This window comes from Argiope bruennichi, chromosome 10 (assembly GCF_947563725.1).
Source record: "Argiope bruennichi chromosome 10, qqArgBrue1.1, whole genome shotgun sequence".
Taxonomy (NCBI): domain Eukaryota; kingdom Metazoa; phylum Arthropoda; class Arachnida; order Araneae; family Araneidae; genus Argiope; species Argiope bruennichi.
Genome location: NC_079160.1, coordinates 127,501,992 through 127,529,705, shown reverse-complemented (window position 1 = coordinate 127,529,705; position 27,714 = coordinate 127,501,992). Strand labels below are relative to the sequence as shown.

The 27,714-nt window shown below is 25.1% G+C and overlaps 1 long non-coding RNA gene across 1 annotated transcript in view; it reads right to left on the bottom strand.

The window, feature by feature from the left end:
* Window positions 1-2,140: 2,140 nt before the first annotated feature.
* The window catches only part of LOC129988979 (uncharacterized), a 32,969-nt gene continuing 7,395 nt past the window's right edge, over window positions 2,141-27,714 (bottom strand). The window contains exons 4-6 of the long non-coding RNA XR_008785718.1: window positions 22,738-22,866; window positions 19,442-19,535; window positions 2,141-2,282 (exon numbers count right to left, since the gene is read on the bottom strand). This is a non-coding gene — a long non-coding RNA (uncharacterized LOC129988979). The remainder of the gene's footprint in view (window positions 2,283-19,441; window positions 19,536-22,737; window positions 22,867-27,714) is intronic.

Here is a 27,714-nt window from a genome sequence, read left to right as displayed (position 1 = left end):
GAAATGATAACCTGTTTTAACACTACTTATGAACAAAAATATGTGCAATTCTGATACACACCATAAATAATTTAAAGAAAAATATATTCACATAAAATAAAAGCACATGTTTTCAAAATTTGTTTAAAAATTATGTGGATATAAAAATTATTTACAATAACTAATTTTATATGAAAAACTAAAATGCTGTCAAGAAATAAAAATGATTTTTCATTTGAATAAAAAAAAAAATAATTAAGATAAGTAAGCTAAATAATTACAAACTTAACAATGAAAGTTCCAATCTGCTATAAGTTGATTAGATTAAATTTCTGTAAAGAATGGTAAAAACAGCTTATCATTTCAACATAAAGAATGGAGCATTTAAAAAATAAATTATGCAAAGAGTTTCTCACTTTTTCAAAAATAAATTACTTACCTGTCAAACATAATTTATGGACATTTACTTACAAAAATATATCGCTAAGAAAAAAAAAAAAAAAAAACATGCTTGCAAAGCTATCTAATTAATTATTCAAAGTTGAGTCAAATATTATAAAATAAAAAAATCTGAAATAACTGCAATGTGTTTCTTAAAGAAGATTAATAAGATTTAAAACATCATTAATTCATTTCACTAACTAACCTTAAAACCTTTCTACAAATTTTAAATTTGTCATGCATAACCAGGATTTATATTCAAGAGAAAATGAATCATTCACTATGACAGTAAAACAGTTCTGTGTGTTATGAAAAAACAAAAAAGAAACTATCAATTAAAATTGCTCTTTAATCAAAAAATATTAATGTTTGATGAGTCAAATACCTATAGAAATTCAACTACAAAATTAAATTTAATAATTAATGCATAGGAATGATTGCCCAAACATGTACATGAAAAAAAAATTTATCAGGGATAAGATTAGACTTAAAAAATAAAAGAAAAAAAAGGCAACAAAGGAATAAGAGCTTATAGCAATCAAATAAAAGACAAAAGATCTTAAACCAGAAAAACTTGATGAATTTCTCTCATATTCAACCACACAAACACCTTTAAAAAACCAAGCAGAAATTCTCAAAGGAGAGTTGTAAAACTAAATGTAATGATTGTTCAATAAACATTTCTCTCAATGCTTTTGAAAAATAACAACATAGTCTCACAAGACTAAACACTGTTTCAAACAACATTTCCCAAAATCATAATGCAAGCATTATAAGCACCAATGTTAAAAAATACTTTGTAAGTATTTTTATAATAATAGAAAAATTATAGTTTCCATGGATAAAAAAGGAGCAAAAGTGCTAATTTCATAATAAACTATATTTTTCAACAAAACAAAATAAAAATAAACTCATTACAGAAAAATAAAAATTTCTATTTAGAAGAATAAACTTTAAATGAATATATATAAATGCTGACTAAAAACTCCAAAATTTCATATTTAAAAATCAAAAGGAATCATAGAAATAAGTGAAAAAAATTCTAACAAAAGTGACAGCAATAGTGAAAATAAAACTTCTCCAAACACTAAAAGCACATATGCTTCAAATGCAATAAATTATAAGATTAAATAACTAAATCAAATTTTTCAAAAAAATAAATAAATAAATAAATAAATAAAGTTTCATATAATAGGTTCAAAAAAAGAAATTGAGAGAACAGATGAGGGGGGGGGGGAAATATAAAACAATTTTTTTTTTTTTTTTTTGCATATATAATTACTTTCTTCTTAATTCACTTTAAAAGTTTCTTTTTCATTTCATATAGAAATGCAATCAGAAATACTAATAGTATAACATTATTAATATATGAAAATAAAGAGAACAGAAGGGAGAAAATTATAAACAGATTTCAAACAACAATTATAACTGGATATACAAACACTTACCTTGATGTCATGACAGCTAAGTATATATATAATATAAAGTAAAATATAACACACATATATATCTTTTTGTAATATTTCATTTTTCACAATTAAATAAGACATTTCTTTTAAATGAAATTTTACTTTAAAAATTCAGGTTTCTTCATACGTTTAAAATTCAATTATAATCTCCTGTTCTTATACTGTAAAAAATTTCCTGTATAGTTCAATTTAATTTAATCAAACCTACAAATCCATATAATTAAAGTGTTTAATTTTGAAAATAATCTTTATTTAACTAAATAAAATACAAGACATTGGCTCAAATTTGAAATAAAACAAAATAAATTCTGCAAAAAATGAAGAAAATCATTCTTTTTAAAAAGAAACAAAAATTTATTTAAACTTTATTTCCACTTGAAGTTAACTTCAAACCTGAAAAAAAAAATAATAATGAATACAATTAAATGTTATGAAGACAGATATAACAACAATTATAATAAAATTGAATTAATGGGATTAAAGAAGAAAATTATATAATATAAAGAGCAATTAAAAAAAAAAGAGAAACAGGAAATAAATCCAATTATTATAATGACTAAACTATTTTTTAATTTAAAATTCAACATTATAAAAAATTACAATCAAAAAAGATTTCAGAAATAAAGAGAACTTTAAATAAAACAACCACAGAACAGCTTGAAAGGAGATGGGCAGTAAGGACACAGATCACTGTATAAAAAAACAAAATAATTATATAATGTACTGCCCACCAATGTAAAAGACAGAAACAAAATACATCACAGTAAAGATAAAAAACAAACTACAGAAATGTTATTCCAAACTGTTTTTATAAGAATTTGTTTACATCATATTAAAAAGGTACTTTCAAAGGCAAATAACGCAAAGAAATTGCCATATAAAAAGACAGACACATGAACTATATCCTTTTCATTAATAAGGTCATCACATTTTACAGATATTAAATCTTTTAAAAACTTTCTAAAACAAAAAAAAATCAGAGCACATAATGCTTGGTTTTCATACTTAAAAATTTCATATTTCAAAAAAATTAAAAATAATCCAAAGCAGAATCAACATAATTGCATAACAGGTGTAAAAAGAAAATTTTGCTTCTCAAAATAAAGCCATTAAATGCTTATTACACATTTTAACAATACAATCAACTCTGGAAAAAGGGGAAAAAATATTGCAGAAGAACAAATAAAAATGTCAATACACGTAAACAATATATATTTATATTCTGAAATCAAAAAACTTTAAAGAAGAAGAACAAGAAATAAATAAATAAAAATACAATAATGGAAGAGAAATATAACAAATAAAACTGTAAAATGAATAACTTTAAACTAAAATACTTTGATGCAGAAGAGTATTTCAGAATTATTATATGGAGGAAAAATTATCTATATGACAAAAGAAAAATTGTTACAAAAAATACAGAGAAATAAACAATTCATGTCAATCAATCTATCTATCTAAAATCTATTCAATGCATAAGCTTAAAAATTCCATTAGGTACAAAGCAACAAACACAGAATTCAAAACATTCATATAAAATGAAAACATCTATAAATATAGCAATTCAGAGGGAAATGCATATCACTCCCATAAACCTCACTCGGAGATTAAAAGAAAATGCAGCAAAATGAAAAATAATTGCTGACACAAATTACTAAGAATTAATGTGATATCAAAGATAAGGTTAACAAAACAACCAGATTCATATCTTAGATTTCCAATATCTGAATAATTCTGACTAAAATGATAAAAACTATACAAAATTGCAAGTCAAAAATAAGCATTAAATGGGAAAATAATGAATTTAGATTTAAATAAAAAGAAAATAGCAACAATTTTATATTTATAACAGAAAAAAAAATAAAATAAAAGCACACATGTGCAAACAACAATTATGTTTTTTGCCTTTAAAATAAGCATATTAATATTGGCAGACTACTGCTCAATTCAGAACAGAATAAAAAGAAAAAGAAAAGTACCATGGATCTCAGAATTTAAGAGAAACTATGTTCATTCTAAAATGAAAATAAACCGTTTCATTTTTTAAGAGGAAATAATTTCTAAACAAGAAAAAATCTTCAAAACATTCCATATTTAAAATTTTCAAATACACAATGAATGTTTTCAATTCACTCGAAAGAACCAAGATAGCATTATCTTTATTAAGGTTCAAAATTATTGTTGGAAGAAATTCATATAAAAGGAGTTAATCCATAAATCACACTTAAGTTAAAGTAATTATAAGTAAATCCCATAAACCTCACAAAGAGATAAAGGGAAAATAAGACACATCCATTTTAAAAATATTCAATTCTAAAACACAATATCCCCATAACTTTAAAAATTAAAAAAGGGGGGAAAACATGTGAATAATGACTAATTTTATAAAACTTTTAATAAATTCAGTTCAGAATTAAAATACATTCATTCTAGGTTCTTCAAAATTTAAATAATTATTAGGTGAAACAATATAATGATAGTAAAAATTAAAAGGAAATACATGACAAAGCAATATCAAACAAAGCTTAAAAAATGTTTTCAGTTGATATCAGTGACATGACTGATATACTAACAATGAAAGAACTGAAAAGCATTTAATATACAAAATGAAACTGAGAAAATTTCCAATTAAGGTAATAAAAAGTAAGTTACTTGAACTTAAAATCAAACAATTAGAAATCATGTGTAGCAATTAAAACAAAGATTTAAACATAAGGGAAAATTTCAAGATTCAGTGTGTCAATATGGAATAATCAACATAAAAAAAAAGAATGAATACAAATTAAAAGAAAAAAAATTAAAGCAAAGAGGTTTAAAAATGTAAAAGCCTGGAAAACATGCTTTATGAATAAAAATAAGCATATTAATAATAATCACCAGATCACTAATGATTATTTCAAAAAAGCATAAATGCTTAGACAATACCAAGTAGCAGGACAACAAGTTTTAGGATATATAAAAGTCCCAAAGAAAAAAAAATCCCATAAATTTCATAAAGAAATAAAGGGAAATGTGAATTTTAAAGTAATTTATAATTAGATGGATGCAAGCAAGTTATTAATGCCTTATTAAAGTTCATCAACTTATACAGAAAATTAGCAGAAAAATCAATAATAAACATAATCCATAAACACACTATTCACACTTTCAAAATCAATCCCATAAATCACAGAGATTAAGGGAAAACAAAAAACAGTTCAATTTAATTGATTCAGAATAAATTTGAATTTCAGAGAATATATTAACAGTAACTAAACTAACTAATAAATCAAAATATGAAAAAAGGTATCATACTGTTTAAAAATTTATGCAATTCTGATTCCGTAGTGGGCTAAGTGGAAAATCACATTGATTAAAGGTTATTCAAAAAAAAAAAAAAAAAAAAAAAACAATTTTAATCCAATTGATAATCAGAAAAACAGACAAATCAATGATCAAGGGACATTCATATACACACTCAAAAAAGGTCTCAAATGATATTCTGCTGACATGATAGAAGTCAACATATGCATAAACAAAATCATGGTTATAATGAATTGACCATAGAAGTAAAATACCAAAAATAATATAACAAATATAAACTCATGAGTGTAAAAAACCCCAAAAAATTAAAGTTCAAATACATTAATTTAAAAAGATTAAAACTCTATCCAAGTCCCACAATAAAAGAAATCAATTTCAAGAGCAGAAATTCAAAGCAGCAATTTTTCAAAATATGAAAAAAATTCACATCAAATATGTGAAGATAACACTGACAGGAGAATAATGTCATTTTTTTTTCGTTCATACATCAGTTAAAATCAGCAGATTCTTTTATCAATGTTCAATTAACATAAGTATCATCATAAGAAAGATGACAAATCCAGCAATAGCATGAAATTTTTGTATTCAATACTAAGGATAAAATCCAATAAATCTATTTAAAGGAATTACAGGGAAGAAAAAAGAGGTAAAGTTGGTAATTACCTTTTCTATATTATTACTTCACCAAAACAATAACCAAGCAATTTGTAAAACAGTTAAGAAATTAATTAATAACATTAAAACCTTTAAGAGACAAAAAATACCTAACTAAACAGTCACAAGGGACAAATAAGTTTAGTTGTTATGGATGGAGCAATACATTAAAACAAACAAAGAAAAAGATTAGATATTATAAGAATGATTTACTCCAAAAATAAATAAATAAATAAATACACATTTTTGCAAAAATGTCTTACATCTATACAATGCATAGATTTATAAATTCCTTTAGGAACAAAGCTACACAAACATAATTCAAAACATTGCATGCAAAAGGATATCACCTTAAATAGAACAATTCAAGAGGAATTGCACATCACTCCCAAAGAAAACCACAATTATATTTTAGGCATTTAAATTAAGCATACCATTATTGATAAAATATTGCTCAATTCACAATAGAATAAAAAAGGAAGAGGCCTGGAATTTGAAGATTTCATATAAAAGTACAAAAGAAAGTCCCATGCATCTCGGAATTTGAAATAAGAAAAAATGTTCATTCAAATATGAAAATAAATACTTTTATTCTTTAAAAAGAAATTCTTTTTGAACAAGAAATTATTTTAAACAACAACAAAAAAAAAAAAAAAAAAAAAAAACAATCAATACATTGAAGTTTAAAATATCTAATGAATGTTTCCCATTTAGTAGATGGAACCAAGATTAAGGCTCAAAATAAATGCTCAAAGGTATTCATACAAATAGAGTTTCTCTATAAATCACACTTCATTAAATAAAAGATAGGTAAATCCCATAAATCTCAAAGAGATAAAGGGAAAAAAAGACAAATTTCAACAATATTGAATTATAAAATACAACATAATATTCTCAAAACATTATAAATAAAGAAAGGGGGGGGGACAAACATGTCAACAATGACTTTCAGGTCAGAATTTAAATACATTCCTTTTAGGTTATTATAAATTCAAATTATTATTAAGTGAAGGATTCTAATGATAGTAAAAGTCAATAGCAAATTCATGAGCAAAGGAACATCAAACACAGCTTAAAAGGATTTTTAAGTTGATATCAGAGAGTTCACTGATAAATTAACAAAGAAAAAATTGGAAAGCATATGATGTACAAAATGAAAGTGAAAAAATTTTCAATTATGGGACATAATGGTTTGCATCTTAAAAATAAGTTACATGAAATTTTAAAAAAAGTTAAACAAAACTTCAATGTTTGACAATTTATTAGACTTAAGGAAAATATTAGAAAAAAAACAAACACAAGAAGCACTTAAAAGTCTATAATCAAACAATAAGAAATAATTCACAGCAATTAAAATCAAAGAATTAAACACAACATAAAGTTTCCAGATTCAATATGTAACTCAACACTCACACAAAATAACAAATGCATATTTAAAAACAACAACCCCAGAAAAGCAAAGGAATTTAAATATGTATAAAAAACAACATAGTAATGTTCAATGAATGAAAATAAGCATAATGATAATAATCGGCAGAATACTGCTTAGTTCAAAAAAGCATAAAAACTTAGAAAATACTAAAAAAAACAAGACTAAAACTATTAGTATATATCAAAATAGAAAACAACGAAAATAAATCCCATGAATTTCATTAAGAAATGAAGGGGAAAATATTAAATAATGCAAATTACAATGCAATTTCTAATTTAAACTAAGTTATGATTGCCTTTTTAAAGTATATCCATTTCTATTGAAAACAAGCATAAAAATCGATAATCCACGTAAGCAGAAAATTCAAAAACAATCCCATAAATCACAGAGATTAAGGGAAAACAAAACACAATTCAATGTAAATTGATTCAAAATGAATTTGAATTTCAGAGAATAGATCAAGAGTAACTATACTAATAAATCAAAATATAAAAAAAGGTTTTCAAATTGTTTAAATATTTATGGAATTCTGATTCCAAAGGGAAGCTAAGTAGAAAATCACATTCAATTAAAGTTATTCAATATTCGTAATACAAAATTTAATATAATTGATAATAATAATAATAATTAAAAAAAAAAAGAAAATTCATTGACCAAGGGACATTTATATATACAATCAAAGAAGTTCTCAATTGATATTCACATGAAATGATAAAAGCAGAAGTCAGATGATATGAGAAAAGTCAATATATGTATTAATACAATCAGTGTTATAATGAATAGGCCATAGAAGATAAAAAAACAATATAACCCATATAAACTTGTGAGTGTAAAAAAAAAAAAAAAAAAAAAAAAAAAAAGTTCAAATACATTATTTTAAAAAAATTATAACTCTATCCAAGTAAATGAAAAAAAAAATCAATCAAAAGAAGCAATTAAAAAATGAAATTTTTAAAAATATGAAAAACAATTCACATCGAATATATCAAGATCACACAACACTGACTGGAGACTAACGTCAATTCTTTCTTTAACACATTTAAAAATCAAGATTCTTCATCAATGATCAATTCACATAAACATCATCGCAAGAAAGATGAAAATTCCAGCAATAGTATGAAATCTTTGTATTCATTATTAAGTATAAAACCAATAAATCTATTTTAAGGAATGACAGGAGACAAAAAAATGGTAAATGGATTTCCTTATTTTCTATTTAAAATTAATATTTCACCAAATCAATAAGCATGCTATTTTCAAAACAGTACTGAACAGTTACTGAATTAATTAACAACATGAAAACCTTTAATAGGCAAAAAATACCTTACCAATAGACAAATTAATAAAATGCTGTGCATGGAACAATACATTACAACAAAGCCTAAAGAAAACTATTACATATCATTAGAGTAAGATACACTCAAATTTAATACAAAAATCAAAAGATACAGCAAAAGCAGACTGGGTTATATAGTGAAATTTCAGGACAAAACAACATAGATTTTAAAAAAAATGCAATTGCAGAAGAATAAATAACAATGTCAATGCATGAAGTCAACATATAAATAGATTCTAATATTAAATAGCCTTACAGCAAAAAAGATTATAATAATGCAAAAGAATAATAAAACTATAAAATGAATCAATTTATACTAAATTCTTTGGATGGTATTTAGAATTATTATACAAAGGAAAAAAAAATCGATATGGCAAATGAAAAAATTTTACTCCAATTATAGAGATCCACAGTTTTGCTGAAACGCCTCATGTCATTCTAATGCATAGGCTGACTAATTTCTTTAGGAACAACGCCACATACACAGCATTAAAAAAATTACAAGCAAAAGCATATCATCTATAAATATAAGAAAAAACAAAGAATTAAATATTACTCCCATAAACCTCAATCACTCAAGAGATTAAGGGGAAAATGAAGGGTTTCAAAAGTGAAACCAAAAACTGCTGACACTGATAACTAGGAAATACTGGAATAACAAACACAAGGTTCATAAAACGACAATATTCATTGCAAAGATTTTGAATGTCTGAATGAATTTCATAAACATGAGCAAAATCTCAAAGATTACAAGTCAAAAATAAATAAAAAGAGAAAATAATGAATTTGGATTTAAATAAAAAAAAAAAGAGCAATTATTTTACATTTCAAATAGACAATAAATAAAAGCAGACATACAAAAAACTTTTTCATATTAAAAAAAAAGCACATTAATATTGGCAGACTGCAGCTCCAGTTCACAATAGAGTACGAAGAAAGGGGGTTTCGACAAAGAATGAAAGAAGATTCCGCATTGAAAAAAAGAAAGTCCCATGAATCTCGGAATTTCAGATAAAAAAATGTTAATTCAAATATGAAAAAAAAAACCTTTCACTCTTTATAAAGGAATTCATCTTAAACAAAATTTACCTTAAAAACTTTTCATATATTAAAGTTGAAAAAAGACAATGAATGTTTTCAATTCACTAGATGAAATCAAGAGATAATTATCTTTATTTAAGGTTCAAATTATTATTGAAAGAAATTCATGTAAATGGAGATTCTCCATAAATCAAACTTAGCTAAATTATAAGTAAATCCCACAAATCTCACAAGGAGATAAAGGAAAACAAGACAAATTTCTACAATATTCAATTAAAAAACACAATGTCTCCAAAACATTAGAATAAAAGCTGGAAAAAATAAACATGGAAATTATGACTTATTATAAAGAAACCTATTATAAATTTAGTTTAGAATTTAAATAAATTCATTTTAGGTTATTGAATAATCAAATTATTAATAAGTGATTCAATCTAATGATAGTAAAAATCTACAGCAAATTCATGAGCAAAGGAATATTATACACAGCTTAAAAGATGTTTTCAGTTTATATCAGTGAGATGACTGATAAACTAACAAAGAAACAAAACTGAAAAGCATATGACACACAAAATTAAACTGTGAAAAATGCCAATTATAGGAAATAATAATGGTTTGCATAGTACAAATAATTTAAATGAAATTAACAAAAATAACAAAACTTAACTTCAATGTTTAACAATTTGTTATACTGAAGGATAAGATTTGGAATAAAACACAGGAATCTTAATAGTCAATAATCAAACATTTACAAATCATGCATAGCAATTGAAATAAAAGAATTCTACACAAGAGAAACTTTCAAGACTCAATATGTGAATATGAACTAATAAAAAATTTAAAAGATGCATATTTAAATAAAATTGTAAAGCAAAGAGGTTTAAATATGCCTTAAAAAGACAAAATAACAATGCTTTATGAATAAAAAAAAAGCATATTAATAATAATCACCAGACAATTGCTTATTTCAAAAAAGTATACATACTAAGACTGTACTAAGAAACAGGACTACAATTTTTAAGATATATCAAAGAACGAAAGAAAAAAAATCCCATAAATTTCATAAAGAAATAAAGGGAAATGTGAATTTCAAAGAAATTTCTAATAAAATGGATGCAAACAAGTTATGAATGTCTAATTAAAGTTTATCAACTTCTATAGAAAAGAAGCAGAAAAATCGATAATCCACATAAACACACAATTCACACTTTCAAAATCAATCCCATAAAACTCACAAAGAGATAAAGGGAAAACAAAACACAATTCATTGTAAATTAATTCAGAATGAATTCGAATTTCAGGGATGTCAACAATAACTATATAAAATAATCAACCAAAGCATGAAAAAAATATAAAAGGTTTCTAATATCTTACAAATATTTATGGAATTATGAATTGGAAGAGAAAACCACATTCAAATAAATTTCTTCAATACTCACACACACACACAAAATAATCAATTAATAATCTGATAAACAGACAAATCATTGATCAAGGGACATTTATATATACAATCAAAGAAGCTCTCAGTTGATATTCACACGATACAATAAAAGTCAGATGATATGAGAAAAAAAGTCGAAATATGCATCAATAAAATAAAGGATATAATGAATGGGCTGTATAAGTAAGGTAACAAAATAATACAGCCAATATAAATTTGGGAGTGAAAAAAGCAAAAGCACTCTAGTCCAAATATGTAATTTCAAAAGATTAGAACTCTGCCCAGAATGAGTTTCAATAAAAATAACACTGAAAGGAAACTAATTTCAGTTTTTTCTTGCAGACATTCAAAATAAAGATTCTGGATAAATGTTAATTGATATGAGCATCAAAAGATGAAAAATCAAGCAATAGAATAAATTATTAAGGATAAAATCCGAAAAATCTATTTAAAGGCATGACAGAAGACAAAAAAAGGTTGGTAAACATGATAATTTTTTCTAATTAATACTTCATCAAAACAATAATAATGTAATTTGCAAAACAGTATTGCAGTAATTACTAGCACGAAAACTTTTAACAAGAAATAAATACCTTACTAAACACTTTACGGGGACAAATACGGAAGCTGTTGCATATGAAAAAATACATAACAACAAATGTTGAAGAAAACTATTAAATATCATTAGAGTAAGACTTACTCAAATTTAATACAAAATTCAAAAGGAACAGCAAAACAGACTGGATTATAATATTATGAAATTTCAGAACTGCATAAAAATGCACTGAATAAACAGAAAAGCATTTAGGCAATCTAATATTTATGTATAAAGATACAAATATAATAAATTGATTTTTTTTAAAAAAAACGACATTTAGAAAATATTTTACAAACGATTTCAGTTCGTAAATGTTAAAATTTGCAGAAAATATATATAGAAACCAACTGCTTCATATTCTAAGCTCATTCAACTACAACAAAAAAACTCGAATATTTTCAAATTTCAAAATACACTAACACAGAATAAAGAGAGAAAACTGACACAAACTAAGAATGCAAAAAAATAAAAAAGTGGGAAAATGCAAATAAATAACCAAGATTAAATTTCTCCTCTCATTCAGATAAAAATATCTATAACAGTTCAGATGGCCTCTAAACATATTCTAAATAAAATGAAGGACTCATCCGTTTTTTTAACCCGAACAAATTTATCAACCACACTCAAGAATCATAAATAACAAATTTAAGGTATCACACATATTCCAATTAATAAAAAAATTGACTAAAAAGGTAAAATGTTTTAAAAAATAAGTAAATAATGAAACGACTTAACACCACAGACGAAAAAGGTTAAAATTTGTACAATTCATATGTTCTAAAAGATATAATAAAATTTAATTACAGTTTAAAAAAATGACGAACAATACTTACCAGTTAATCTAAACGAAATCCTACAAAAAGCTTTTAATGCGAAAAATTTTTCAGTCACGATATTACGCACTGTTATAAACATTAAATATACTAAATTTTTTTCACAACCATCTACACTAACAAATACAATATTGAAAGAAAATTCAAGGGAGAATTAAAAGAATCAGGAGAGGAGAATAAAGCCTAAGCCAAGAAACAAAACAGAGAAATAGGGAGCCGGAATGCTATGCTAGAGGCTGCGAAAAGCAAACCAATGCCGCTTGTTCCACTCTTGGACAGGAAAGAACGAAAAGAACAATATATAATAAAAGAGAAGAGGACAGGTTCTTTCTATGACAATAAGTGCGAAAGGAAAAGGAAAACGTTTTAACTTCAATTAAAAACTATCATAACCTGCAAATAAATGTCTATAACGTGAAAAAGAAATTCAGGACGAGTTAAAAGAACTAGGAGAGGAGAATAAAGCCTAAGCCAAGAAACAAAACAGAGAAATAGGGAGCCGGAATGCTATGCTAGAGACTTCCAAAAAGCAAGTCAATGCCGCTTGTTCCACTCTTGGACAGGAAAGAAAGAAAAAACAAATATTATATAATAAAAAAGAGAAGAGGACAGGTTTCTTCTTAAAGCACATAAAAGACAACATGGATGCAATGAGAATTTCACTAATTAAACGAAAAAAAAAAATAATAGAAAATTAAAAATAAAATAAAGGGTAGGAGAGCCTCAAAAAAAAAACATTAAATAATGGCGCACAGATATACCAACTACATAAGAGATATTAATAATATTAACGAATCTTAACTAATTAATTATTTTAACGAATAATAATAATTACGAACGAATTAATAATATTAACGCATAACCATTCTAAATTAACGAATAAATTTAACAGAATAGTAAAATTTTCAAGGATTCGCAAGGATAACTGAACATCTCACGGAACACACACAGCTATTATAGCCACCACACACTTTCCTGACAAGACAGGATCAGAAGAGAATATGAAATTCGCGCGAAAATTGTTTTTGGACACACATGCGCAATGGCTACTTTCTGCAGTTGTACAAAATATTTACCAGTAAATTTGAAGATGAAACAAATATTCAAAATACATTGGTTACATAAATATGAACAAAATATAACATAAAAAAATCACCAACGGATTTCTGAATGTTTGCGGAAACAGAGAGTCATAAATAACCAAAAGATCATATCCATAACTCAGTCCCCCTCCCTCCCTTTTATGAAGCTAGCATACAACATCATGAAATGCAATCCCTTCCGTTCAAGGACTTTGGGGAAAAGGAGTAATGAAATACAGTGGATGATGTATTCACTCATCATAAAACATTTCTCCCGCCCGCGAAAAGTTTGAAAAGGTGTTCATAAACAGATAAATCAGTCATTATTCTTTATGCGGATCAGATGAATCCGATGCAACTACGTAACTTTTATAGCCGAAGCATCGCATTTGTGTATCTAATACTAATTTAAACTTAAAACAAAAAAGGATCTTACAAAGAAGGCGGCAGATCATTTTAACAACCTGCAGGGGAATGAATTTACAAATGCAAAGAAACAAATGCACGAAATTTGATACTTTTCTTCATCTTTTTCAAGATGACAATGGATTCTAACTATCTCCTAGAAGTCTACAATAACCTAAATCTAAACACTTTCTGCTGGAACATTAAGTTAATGAACATAATGAAAGTAACAGAATTAGCATAATTCAGGAGCTCCTGTGCAAAATGCGTGTCCTTCCAGATGCATTGGTTTGCAGAGGAGGGGAAAATAGAGGGAGGAGGTGAGATAGGAAGGACACAATTATTTCCCAAAGAAACTTAGTAATTGACAACAAATAAATAAACCGTAAAAAAAATGTAAGGTTGATTTGTAGAATATAAACGATGCAGGCTATAAACGGAGAAGAAAATAAGAAATATGAAAACTCGTTGACTTATAAATAGGATTATACCTTGATTTTATAAATGAAGAATCAGCAGCCCCTTTTGCAAATTATGCCCATTTCAACTCACCAAACATTAATTTACATTTCAGCTCTGAAAATAAACAGAATTTTTTGTATGCATAAAAAAGCTAAATTAAACCTTGCAATTTCGATGCAAATAAATTTAGTTTACTAAGAATTATATTAATCTTAATTGTCATAAACTAAAACTACATTCGGCCAATTCGTTAAACCACATAAAAAATTAATTCGATTTCCATGGAATGAAATGACAAAGTGAGTGATGAGACTAAAATTAATTGATTTTCTCGCGGACGAAAAGAAAATATTTTAATGGCCAAAAATTCGAAATCAAATAGTATTTCACATAAAAAAAAGAAAGAGGTAGAGGATGAATTATAGTACGAACTCTTAACATAAAATTCAATTTCGGGAGAAATTCATAAATATATTTATTCATAATTGCACATGAAAATACTACATCTCAAAAACGTAAATAGCTAAAAAACGGAAATTCAAGTTATGGTTTTATAAAAAAACTTTTGAGTCCCCCCCCCCTAAGTATACAAAAAAAAAAAAAAAAAAAAAAAAAAAAAAAAAAAACCCTGCCCAGTAAACAATTAAGACATTTTAATTTTCAGTTAAATGGTGTTCCATAAAAGCCGGTCATCTTCACTGTATTAGATATTAAACCTCCAGCTGCGTTATCACGCGATTTCAGTGAGTTGGCAATCAGTCCAATTTCTATTGCATCTCCTATTTTTCGCAATTTTGCGTGTTTATTTTTACGATCACAGATTTTTATTAAATCAATATTATTATCGTATAACATACAGTATCAGTTCACTTTGCTTGAAAAATATTTCAACATTTGCAAACATCGCATCTAAATAGTTATTTAAGAAAATGACGCAGTCTGATGATTAATAATTTCTGAAAGAAAATATAAATTTAAAAATGCGTTGATAAAACTATACTTTCATTGTATAAATAAAAACACATTAATTCCAAAACAAAAAATTATAAGCGGACAGACCGATTCGATTTCATGTTCCACCAACATCACATTATTGAGTGCGGAAAACAAGAGGATTACACCCTTCTCCTCATTGAGGCAGGAGTGAAAAGATTCAATTCTCTACTCGCAGAACACACTCAGGAGAACAATCAGGGCAGATGCACTGCACCCGCTTCTGCAACCTGAAGAGCCCATGTCCAACAAAAAAATGGTAACCTGCGACTTATCTTCTCCTCCCCTCTACTCCTTTTATCATTTTATTTAAAACACAAATGTATAGAACAAGGAATTAACGTCGATAGAGTGTGCTTTCATTTGACCCTGCAATCTGAATTCTACTTCGAAAAAGATAATGCTATTGCGAGAGGATGCGGCAAACACGGAGTCGTAAACCTTGCCATATGCTCAGTAACTATCTAACTGATTCGTTTCAGCGGTAACTGAAAACCTTATACGACAATTCCCTCAACCATTTCCGAATGATTGTGGTGAATTATTATCCATAGTGAGAAAAGTTTTAAGGACAATATAATACAAAAATAATTTAGAAGCATGCATAAACGAAGAAAGTGTTAAAATTTTTTATTTTCGAAATTGTAATGCATTGGACCACAAGTACTGCGAAAGTTATACTTCTGCACTATAAAATCATTCATGAATCATTCAAATATCATGAAAGTAACACATCAAAATAGACACATCTTTCAACAAATTTAAATTTTGCAGTTTTGATTAATTTTATTCATAAACAAATATTTTAAAACCCATAAAGAGTTTTTTTTTTCATTCACTTCAGCAGCTATGGAAGGAGATGGTTGATTCTGGTGATAATACTATGAAGCTTTAATCTACATTGTCCTGATAACAATTCAGAATATCTATTAAAAACATTTCTCTTTTGATTACATCTCTACAGCCATCAACAATTGATAATACGCATGGCAGAGAAAAAAATGACCTGATAAAGGAATTATTATATTTTTTTATCTTATGGATCAAAATTCTGTATAAAAATTTATTAAATCAATGACAGTAAACAACAATAAAGTTACTGAAAATAAAGGCAATTTGGTATTTTGGGGTAGATGCAGTAAAGAGTCAAGTGATGAGAAATCCCAATTACATAAAACCATCATACTCCCCCCCCCCCCCCGTTGAAAAACAATAATAAAAATAACAGCAAAAAAAGATCCAATTTTTAACTTTTCAGTAATTAACTCCAAGCACTTTCAAATAATTAACATTAGAAAATTTTTCCTACAGATAAATATCAAAAGTAGTTTCAAAATTTTTAGCTTTGGAAGGAACATTTAATATTCAAAGAAATGAAATCCACAATGCTTACAGAGTCAGAAAAAAATCCATTATGGACTTACATCTAAGAAATAGAAAAGGGGGGGGGGGAGCATGCATTTAGATATTGCAACTTGATAATGCAGAAAACACATGTAAACTACATTTTAATAAAAAAAATGGATATATGTCAATTGACAAACAATGAGGAAAAGTTATAAATAATGTCTGCACAATAAAGTTGCTAAACTATTTGATATAATATTAACTCACTGTTATAAAAAGTGAGTTCATTTATTACTGTCATTTCAAATTAGAATGTTATTTGATTTGCACTTTCATTCATAATATTTTAAATTAGACTCTCAATTTAAACTCACAATGACTTTGAATTCAATGCAAATTATTGACAAGAAGCACTACATAAAATAATAAATCACTAGTAAACACAGTATAAATAAAACAAGTTTCAGCCGTCACCTCTTTCCCATTCTCAAATGATTTCAACTGTATTTGCATTTTGTAAACAAATTTAAAATGAAGTTTTTTTTGGCATTAAAAAATTTGTAACTAACAATATCTGTTCCATATATTTGATATTTCAATGACATTATCTAAAATTTTTCTTTGACATTTTCAGTAACTTATACTAAATTAATGTTAAATTAAATAACTATGAAATAAATATAAATTACTAATATAGTTACAGATTAACTTTATAAAACAGGAGATTGAGGGAGTTGTGCATTAATAACATCTATCCTTTTCACAAATCCACAATGCCATAAAAAGGTAAAAATTGCCAGTATGAAAACACAAACAGATGGCATATAATTAAAGTTACATCTAAAATATTATCTCATTATAATTATATTTCAATACACATGATTTTGGAGCAATTGAAGGTATCATAAACAATGAAAAATATTCACTAAAGTAAAAAGATTAAAGAACACTATTAATACATGTATAGCTTATTTTAATTTTATATATTCAGTGCAAACAGAAGGTGAAAGTTGCTAAATATTTAAAAAATATTAATTAACACTTTCTAACTTACACTTTTTCACATTCTTAGGTTAAGGCATTCAACTGCTTTATATTGAAATACTATATATGCATTTTAAAAAAAGTTATGACTGAAGAAATTAACTTCAGTCCCAGTCATTATGCCACAGACTTCAGTTAAAAATGAAAAACAATGGGTTAGGATTTATTATTCAAATACTAAAAGGTAAACAATATAAATTTTTAATAATAAAAAGGATAGAACTAATTTAGCATAATGTATACAAAAAATAAAAAATATATAGAAATATTTTAAAATTTTTAAAATATATACCCACATTAAAGACAGTAATCTCACAAACAACTATCAACAAAACATTAGTAAAAATATAATGAAAAAGGAGAAACAAATTAAATAGAAGGAAGATGGAGGTAACTAACTTGGGAGAACTTTAGATAAATTCAGAAAGAGAAGGCAATTCAAAGCCCTTCCAAGATAAAATTTAATAAACAATCTAACATTAGTTAAAATACTGTAAACTAAATAAGATGAACAAAACTTGTTAAAGGTAAGGCTATATGAATTGCAAAAATTTAAGGCTATCAAAATTACAATTTCTGATTGGTCAGTCTCATAAGATGAATATGGGAGATAAGAGAAAGACAAATTTAAAAGTGCTAAATTTTTATAAGATATTCCAATGAAAATGTATAAACAATACAAGAGAACAAAAAATAAGGAATACAAACTGATATAATCAATGGAATATGAATTAGAAAAGAGTGAAAGGAAAATGCCTTCTAAAGGTTCCAAAATGACATTAGAGGTCATTTAACAATTTATATTTATTTTGAAGTCATTAATAAGTCATAATACTTTAAAGCTTTTTTTTAATTAACAGAATATATATGCAAATGGAATAGTACTTTGAGGTACCATAAGAAAAAAATATTGCTAATTATTGTAACTATCTTTATATTAAAGATTATTTTTAATGCCTTTCATGCTCAACGATAATTTTAATGCACATTTATAAAACTGCTTTATTACTCTTATGTCTTCCACAATGCTTGTCCTGGTTATCAATTTATACCAATATGAAATTTAGCTATAATTAATAAGTAATAATAGTATTGCATAAAATAATCACAAAAAGAAATAGTATTAAACATTTTTAAAGCAATCAAACAAATTCAAATTCAATATTATCAATGGAGATGGTGATAGCTATGTTCTCTTTCAAAAGTAACATTATAAGAAAAATTACTATTTTCTGAATAATTAAATCACTATAACCTATGAATAATACAGAAATGCACACACTGAAAGAATACAGATCAACCCATGAATAGCATTTATAGAACTTTCATTAGCTCAGAACAATTATATAATGTTTTTATGTTGTAATTACTAAAGATAAATAAAACAATTTCAGCTGTCTGAAATCAGTCACATTGGGAAATCAGAAGTAAGAGAGTTAACTATCAGAGTTAAAAAATTAATTTCTTTCATATTCAAGGGGCAAAAAATGAATTATAAAAGAATTATATATAAAAAAAGATAATACTAGTTCATATTACAAACAATTAATATTTTCTATTTTTAATTAAATAAGTTACCTTTAAGAGTAGTTTTACTTTATGCAGAAAATCCATACAAAGGGAAACGACATTTAGATTCAACACAGTTATTATCCTCATTGTAAAAGCAAATCTATTAAGAAAGAACAAAATATTAATAAAAGAAATAAGACATGACAAAAATCAAGAAATATACATATTACATTAATAGAACTGAAAGTGACTTTTTGGAAATTCTAATAAATTTATATTCAAGCAAGATTCTAATTTCGTTCTTAAATCAGTTTCCTTAAAAAACCAGTATAGAAACGAAGTTCAAACTTACTTCATTGTTTCATCAAATAGTATTTACAAATACTGTCAATAAGATTATTATTTCTCAGACACATTTTTTAAGACCCTTTTTTTAAAACTTAATTCAACTGAACATTTAAGCTTTGAAAAAGTAATCAGTGATTTCATAGTTGATAGATGCTAGCTTTTTCAATGTAAGAGCCATTTCAATTAAAAGAGTCTTCAGTGTCTTTTCAACTTTTTGGATTGAATTCTAATTATATGTGTCATGCAACATTTGTTTATATGAATTATTTGATGGACTTTGATAAATTCTAAATTATTCTTTCTATTAGTTGTGCCTTTTATAACAACTTATATTCATTGCTTCAAAAGGAAAAAAACATTTATAAATATCAAATTTTCTTTTTCATTAAATTGTTAATTTAGATTAAGTACTTTCTATCGAATGATAAAATAATGCAAGTACTGTAAAACATGTCAGATTTAATTCTTAAAAACATTATTATGCTTCAAAAATATTTTTTTAACTGAAGAAGTGGATGTACTCATCATCTGTAATTTTAGTACAGACACGTTTATGCCCAAGGTTATATTCCTATTGAGAAGCCAATTTAAGGTAGAAGACATGAACACAAGAGGAAAGAAAAGCTACATGGGAAAGCTTGCACCTTGCTCAATGTATATTCAAAGCAGCCTATTGACAATGAAAGAAAATTAAATTAAATCAATCAATAAAAAAATAGCTGTAATTTGTTATAAAAACGTATAAGATTGAAGAAGATTAACCTTTTTATTTTGTTTAGGAATGCAAAATTAGTCATAAAATAAATGAATATTAACATCCTTATAAGTTGTTCTTACATGATTTGATTATTTTATCCTAAAAATTCTCATTGTATTAACTGATTATTTACATATTATATTATATAGATTAGTTAAATTAATATATAAATTTTGTGAATGCATTAAAAATATTTAAAAATTGCAATTATGATCATCCAACATATAACTGCAATTAATACTTAATTCAATAATTTCTTATTTCATATAACAAAATTGAGACAATTTATACAAAGTAAACATTCATCTTCCTCAATTAGTAATTTTATATAAGTTGTGCTTTTGATACATTTTGTATTCTTAAAAGTAACATAAATTAATTTTATACTTACTAGTAAAAATATTATTACATGCTAAAAATAAAATATAAGTTTATCAAAATTTGAATATAAGAAAGCATGCAACTCTTAGTAATTCTAAATGCAAAATTAACATAAAATCACGTTAGCTACGGTTATATGCATAAAGATTTTCATAATCAGAAGAAATGTTGACAAGTAAATAATAATAAAAACTGATATGTAAATAAATATCTATATTTTAACAGTTCATAAAAATTAAATTTATCATGGACAAAGATCTATAGAATAATTTAAGAAATCAATGAGAACTCTCTAATCTTCTTCTACAAAATATTTCATTCAATAAAAAATTACAAATACAGAATCTTTATTTAAAGAGGAAGTGTAACTGACATTTCAATATTTTCAAAATAGAATGATGGAAAAAAAATGATGTTTTTAATATAAAATGATTACAAACACAATTGAAAGGATATTAAATGATTCATTCAGAAATAAGTAAATAATTTTACAGAAAAATTAACTAATTAAGATTAATAATCTCAATACAAGTACAACTCTATAATAATATTATTTTGTTAAATAACATAATGGAATAAAAATGAAATTTTAAAAACATATAGTTTGATAAACAACTCACTAAATAAAAATACTTGTCAGATCAAAATACATAGTGAAAGTCTCCAAATAATTTGTGACACATCCTTATACATTTTCTAATACCAAACTATGCATAAAATATTTTATTGATATTTATTTCAGTCAGTTAACCAATAGTTAATGAAGGTGCCTATTAAGAAATTAGTTACTGAGAAAATGTATATTGAAAAAAAATTTATTTTTTAAAATTCTTATCGCTTGGATGGTTAAGCCTATGTGGTAGTCATGTTGATGTATTTGATAATTGGTATTGTTTGGGTATCGCTGCATCAATTTTAATATCTATCGCATATACACAGATATAACTATATGACTGAAAATTATTATAAATAAATAAAAAAAAAGTGAGGGTTTTAATCTTGATTATATAAATTAAAAATTGAGTAAAATAATAATAATAAAAGAAATTAATCATCAGTCTGTAAGTAATTATATATCAGAGATTAACACCTGTTTCTTGAAATTAAAATTTTTATACCATTTTATACCTTGCAATTCATTAATTTATCATTAAAAAAATATTGGTTCTTTTGTAAGTACTATTATCATCCCATATGATGAATAAAAGTATATCCATTAAAAATATTGATCTGAAAAAAACAACAACTAATCCAGATAAAAAATCTTTTTAATTAATTTCTTTATAATTTGAAATCAAATGATAATTAGCAAAATAAAATAAATAAATTGTATATAGTTCAAGTTTAATTTCTTAATATATACTTGAATGCTAAAAAATACAACAATGAAGTTTAAAAACTGTTTTCCTTCTGAGTATGTCAAACAAATTTTTTTTTTTATTCACTTGTTTATAAATTTATCCTTTTTACATTACATTTAAAATGCATATTAAAAAACAATTCATCTAAAAGAAAACTGTGCTGTAATTAAATAAGAAAAACAACTTTCCATTATTTCATGTTATGATAAATACTGATGTGCACTAATGAAGGATATAAGAATAACATAAATGACAACAGGTCAGAGAATTGTAAATCAGATTCAACAATTTTAAAATTTTTTAGCTAAATGCAATTTCAACCTTTGTTTTAGAATTGTAATAACATCAGTTACACAATATCAGTCATACATTTCTATAATATTGCACACATACATAAATGCATTCATACTTTCTTAATTCTATCTATAAAAAATCTATAGTAAAAATAATTCAAGATTTAGACATTCCAATATAAATAAACTCAAAATCAGGCAACTAAGTCTATTTGTTCTTACCTGTGTTTTCAAACAGTTCCTTTTCTTATAATAAATCTAACCAATTGACTAACTAAATGGATACCAAAAATCAGACCAGCTGAGAGCTGATAGACTTTTGATGCATATGCATCACTGTGAACAAAGACACTGGAAAATATTAATAAAATATATGCATTAATAACTAGCATTAAAAATTCATCAATACAAATATTTAAAAGAATGTGGGATTATTTTCACTTCTTTAGTGGCAATTATATAAATTCATGTTAATACAGGAAAGAAAAAAAGAAAAAAAAAATACTAATTCTAAAAATAATAATAAAAAATTTGTTATTACCTAAAAATTACTACATTTTTTTCTTTCACTTTTGAAAAAATGTGAAACAAGTAAATTATCTTATTGCTTTTCCAACTATTGAATAATAAATTTAAGAAACAAAAGAGATGCAATTATGTTTCACTGCATACTATAGGGCACATTGCCTTAAATACCCACTTTTAAAAAGTTAGTTAAACATCATAAGAATAAGTTTTTAGAGGTTTATACAAGCAATAAGCCTCAAAAATCAACAAGAGCAAAGGCTATGGTAAGTGTTCTGAGGAATAATATTATAAAGAAAAATAATTTCCCCTTTGCATGGCAGGAAGACAAAAAAAAAAAAAAAAAAGCAATGAACAGAAATAGCAATAGAAATATCCTAAGAGTAGAGGATATAAATGAATAATAATATTCTTTGAGGATATATAATCAGCATTAAGTTTGAATAAATTTCAATCAATATTTATTAGCTCTCACTATTCTAACTTTGGTTTGCCTTTCTAAAATATTTATTTCTAAGATTATATAAACACAGAAAAATAAGACAGATATGTAAAAAGAACAATTAAAAGAAACAAGAAATATCTTCATTTATTTTTACAGAAATTCATATATTCCACAATGCCTCACAGAAACACTTCTATTTTAATTAAACAAAATAAATTAATTGCAATTAACATTTCTCCAACCAAGATATACTTGATGCAACAGTAAAGAACAAGGTCATTTAAATAAGCAGAGGATTAGAAATATCTTCTAAACAGTAGATCTTTAAATAGCAGAAGATCTTTAGAAGCATCAGAAGCAGTAATGACATAATGACTGATTCTTCCAGTAGGTAATCAGTAAACAATTGTTTTCATAATTATTCAGAGTAGAACCAAATAAAAAATATAGTATCACTTTCACAGAATAGTCCACTCCACTGTAATATTTTCAAAGTTAGTATAATTCTAAATAAAACAGTCAGCATAACATTGAGAGAAATTTAGTACATAAAAACTTTTAACTAATCTAAAAGTTTCACTTCATTCAACTTTTTATACTATTTATAAAAAAAATCACTCTTCCATTTAATATTATCACTACTTTAAATATTGTTAAAAATTTTATAAATGAAATAATCATTAGAGTAAAATTAAAGATAAAAAAGTTTCATATTTGAAGAACACTGCCAATTATCTGCTCTTAAGGACCCCCCCGCCCCCTCAAATTATTGAAACTGTTCACATTGTTCATAAAATAATTGCTTTATAAAAATAAAATACATAGGTTTAAAAAAATACATTTTACAAATACAAGACAAAATAATTATTTATTAACATTTTTTTTTAAACCTTTATTTTAGGAAAAAAAATAATATCCATTTCATTTTGGTATTTCTCATTAATCTAAATTAGTCCACCAGTTCTAAAAATTAAAATGTAAAATTTTGAAAAACTATTCTAAAATTTTGACAAATTTAATTTAGAGGAACATTTTACTTTTGAAGTAATATGAAGAATAGAGTTTTACAAGATATCGAAATGTTTAGATGACGAAAAAGATATTTGATGCTGAACCTCTTAATATGAGGACATCTGACTCACAATGACAGATTTAAGGTGCATCATGTTCCATTTACTACAATGAATTTTTAGCAAAAATGGCTCTCATGCAAGAATGAAAATATACAGGTTAGAAATTATAAGAACATAACAATGCATGCAGTAACTCTTAACATTATCAACAGTTACAGAATTAACATTACCAATAATTAAGAAACCCATATTATTAATTTAATAGTATAGGTTATGTTATCATAATGGCAAATGTAAGGGTAAAGTTATCATCATTATGATATCAGAATGCAATATAAATTGTATCACAAACATTTAAAAATAACTTGTTATTGGAATATAATTTTTTATTTGCAAAATATAATAACTTTTAGAAGATAATAAATAAATATAATAAATTTATGAAGGCATATTAAAGTGCTTGTTGCTAAAATAAATCAAAACTTCAGGAGAACTTAAATAATGAAGTTCCCAGAATTCTGAATAAAAAGAAGTATCAGTTTTAATGGAACCAAATATCAGCAAGAATGAAAGCTTACTGGCCTTTGTGGTTAAAAAATAATTTTGGCCAACAAGTAATAATGATAATATTATAACAACAAATAATAATGGTCAACAAAATAACAACAACAATATTGAAGCTGAAACATTTAATTTTCAGATTAAATGTGGAGCAGTGGACAAAATGAATTAGCATTATTATAAAATAAGTGACATGGAAATTTGCAAAAGTTTTCATAGAGTGCAAAGGCAACAGATAGATAACAGGATTTAAATTGCAAAGGAATAGTACTGAAAATATAAAAAGACACAAAATAAGGGTAGCTGCTGAAGATGACATGGAAAAAGTTAAAATTATTATTTAAAAATATGGACAGCTAGTCAAAAATCTATTTAGAGAACATTATTGGCTACTAAGTTCATAAAGATGTATGCTTTCACAAAATGTATTAAAACTAAAATTTTGAATGACCGTTTATTTCTAAAGTATAAAATTTTAGAATGCTTTATAACTGATGAAAAAGCATGAATGTCACACAAATAAATAAGTAGTATAAATTACTGTTTTAATGAATGAATGACTTAATCAGGGTATAGTAAATCCAAGGTAGATTATTATCTGCTTAACAAGAAAACAAACAAAGAAAAAAATATATTCATTTTGTAGAGCAAGATACCATTGCAACTTTCAGATTAATATCAAATATTATATCAATTTCATTTCTACAAACCATGAAAATGCAAAAGACATGCTATCAGTTTCAAAGAGACAAAACATTTTAAGTAAAATAAAGCAATGAAAAACAAAAAGAATATAAAAACATTTGAACTCAAAATAAAACCAATTTATAAAAATGCCAAATAAAAGAGATTTAGCAAGAAAACATTATAGAGTACTATCAAGTTGTTTTATATATAAAAGATTAGCACAAGACTACATAAGCATTTTGATGCCAGTCATTTTTGAACATTTCAAGATAAAAACCAAAGAAATTCAATGGTAATATTTAAAACAAGTTTGTTATTTGAAAAAAGTTACTGAATATAAAAGAGCAATAAAAAATGAACAGCATCACAAAATCTATGCAGGAACTATTATTGGATATGATGATGATAATTGGATTGATCATGGGCCACATAGGTGATCAAAATTTAACTGTTTCTTTAAATTTACAATGTTGTATTTTTAAATACAATTTATAATGATTTTCTGAACAGGTTTTAGCCTTTAATTTGTGATATGCATATGATGTGCAAAAAATTCAATTTTTATCCATCACTATGATTTTTTTGTAAGCACAATGAGCAGCAAAATGTATAATCCAAAGAGGAAGGAAATGTGAATGAGAAATATTTTCAACTTATATATAATTAAAATAGAATTTTGCTAAGAAAGAATTTTCGGTTTCAGTAGATGTTAAGAGTCATCAAGAGAAAATAAAAGCTTTTGCAGCTTAGATGTTAAAGATAAAGTGAAGCTCAGGTTCAAATGATCAGAAAATAATTATTTTTAGAATGTGGACAAACTGAAATTATTACATACACACACACATATATATTATTCAGTTTTTAAAGTTTGAATACATTTCCATACTACAGAAGATAATGACTGTTTTTGGATTTTGCTCCACTGCTTTAATAATTTTTCACTGAATTATTAATTAGTATGTTTTATAGATAACTCAAGGAAATGAACATATTATTCATTTTATATCATTAAAATTAATAAATATTAAGCATTATTACTAGAAAAATAAAAAATAAATATTTCTTTCCAGGAAAAAGACATATCAATTGTTATACTTGATCTAATTAACTATCATGCCTCCATCCCCTTTTTGAAATAGCATGCAACAGGAATTAATTCTTTTTTTCATTTGAAATAAAACTTTTTTTTCAAATATCAGTTCAATAACTGAAATAACTGCAATTATTGCATTAAGCAGTTTTAGAATTTTGTTATTATTATTTCATCAATTTCGACCTCCCTCCCTGAAAACACACATACATATTTTAATTTTATTAACTATGGTGCAGATTTAAATCAGAATTTCAATGTAATTATCTGTTACAATTACTTCAGCCAAAAGAAAGTAAGAATATAATTTTTTTAAAATAATATAAAAATATTAACATTAAAAATTAACATTTACAATTGAAACTTATTTTATTAAACTATTCACTTTTACTCTAAATTTATAAATAAGTTTAATTTCCTTTTGCAGCCTTCACATTAGCAGTAATTTTTTGGTTAGAAAAATTATGCAAATGGAATAATACTTTTCAGCATTATAACTGCAAAATTATTGCAAATATTATTTTTTGTGACCTTAATATTATATTTAATTTCTTTCATAGTCCTGCAATATTTTTAATGTACACTTAAGAAATTAATTTAATATATTTTATATCCATTTTATATCAGCCTTATGTAATTTAGATATTATTAAATTGCCATGATAGAATTCATAAATGATTCACAAAATAAAATTGTACTCAGGATTTTTAATGCAATCAAACAAATTGCCCAATTGAATATTAAGAGTAATTTTCTCTTTTAAAACTGACATAAAAAGAAATTACTATTTTTGGAACAATTAAATTATTAAATTTTCT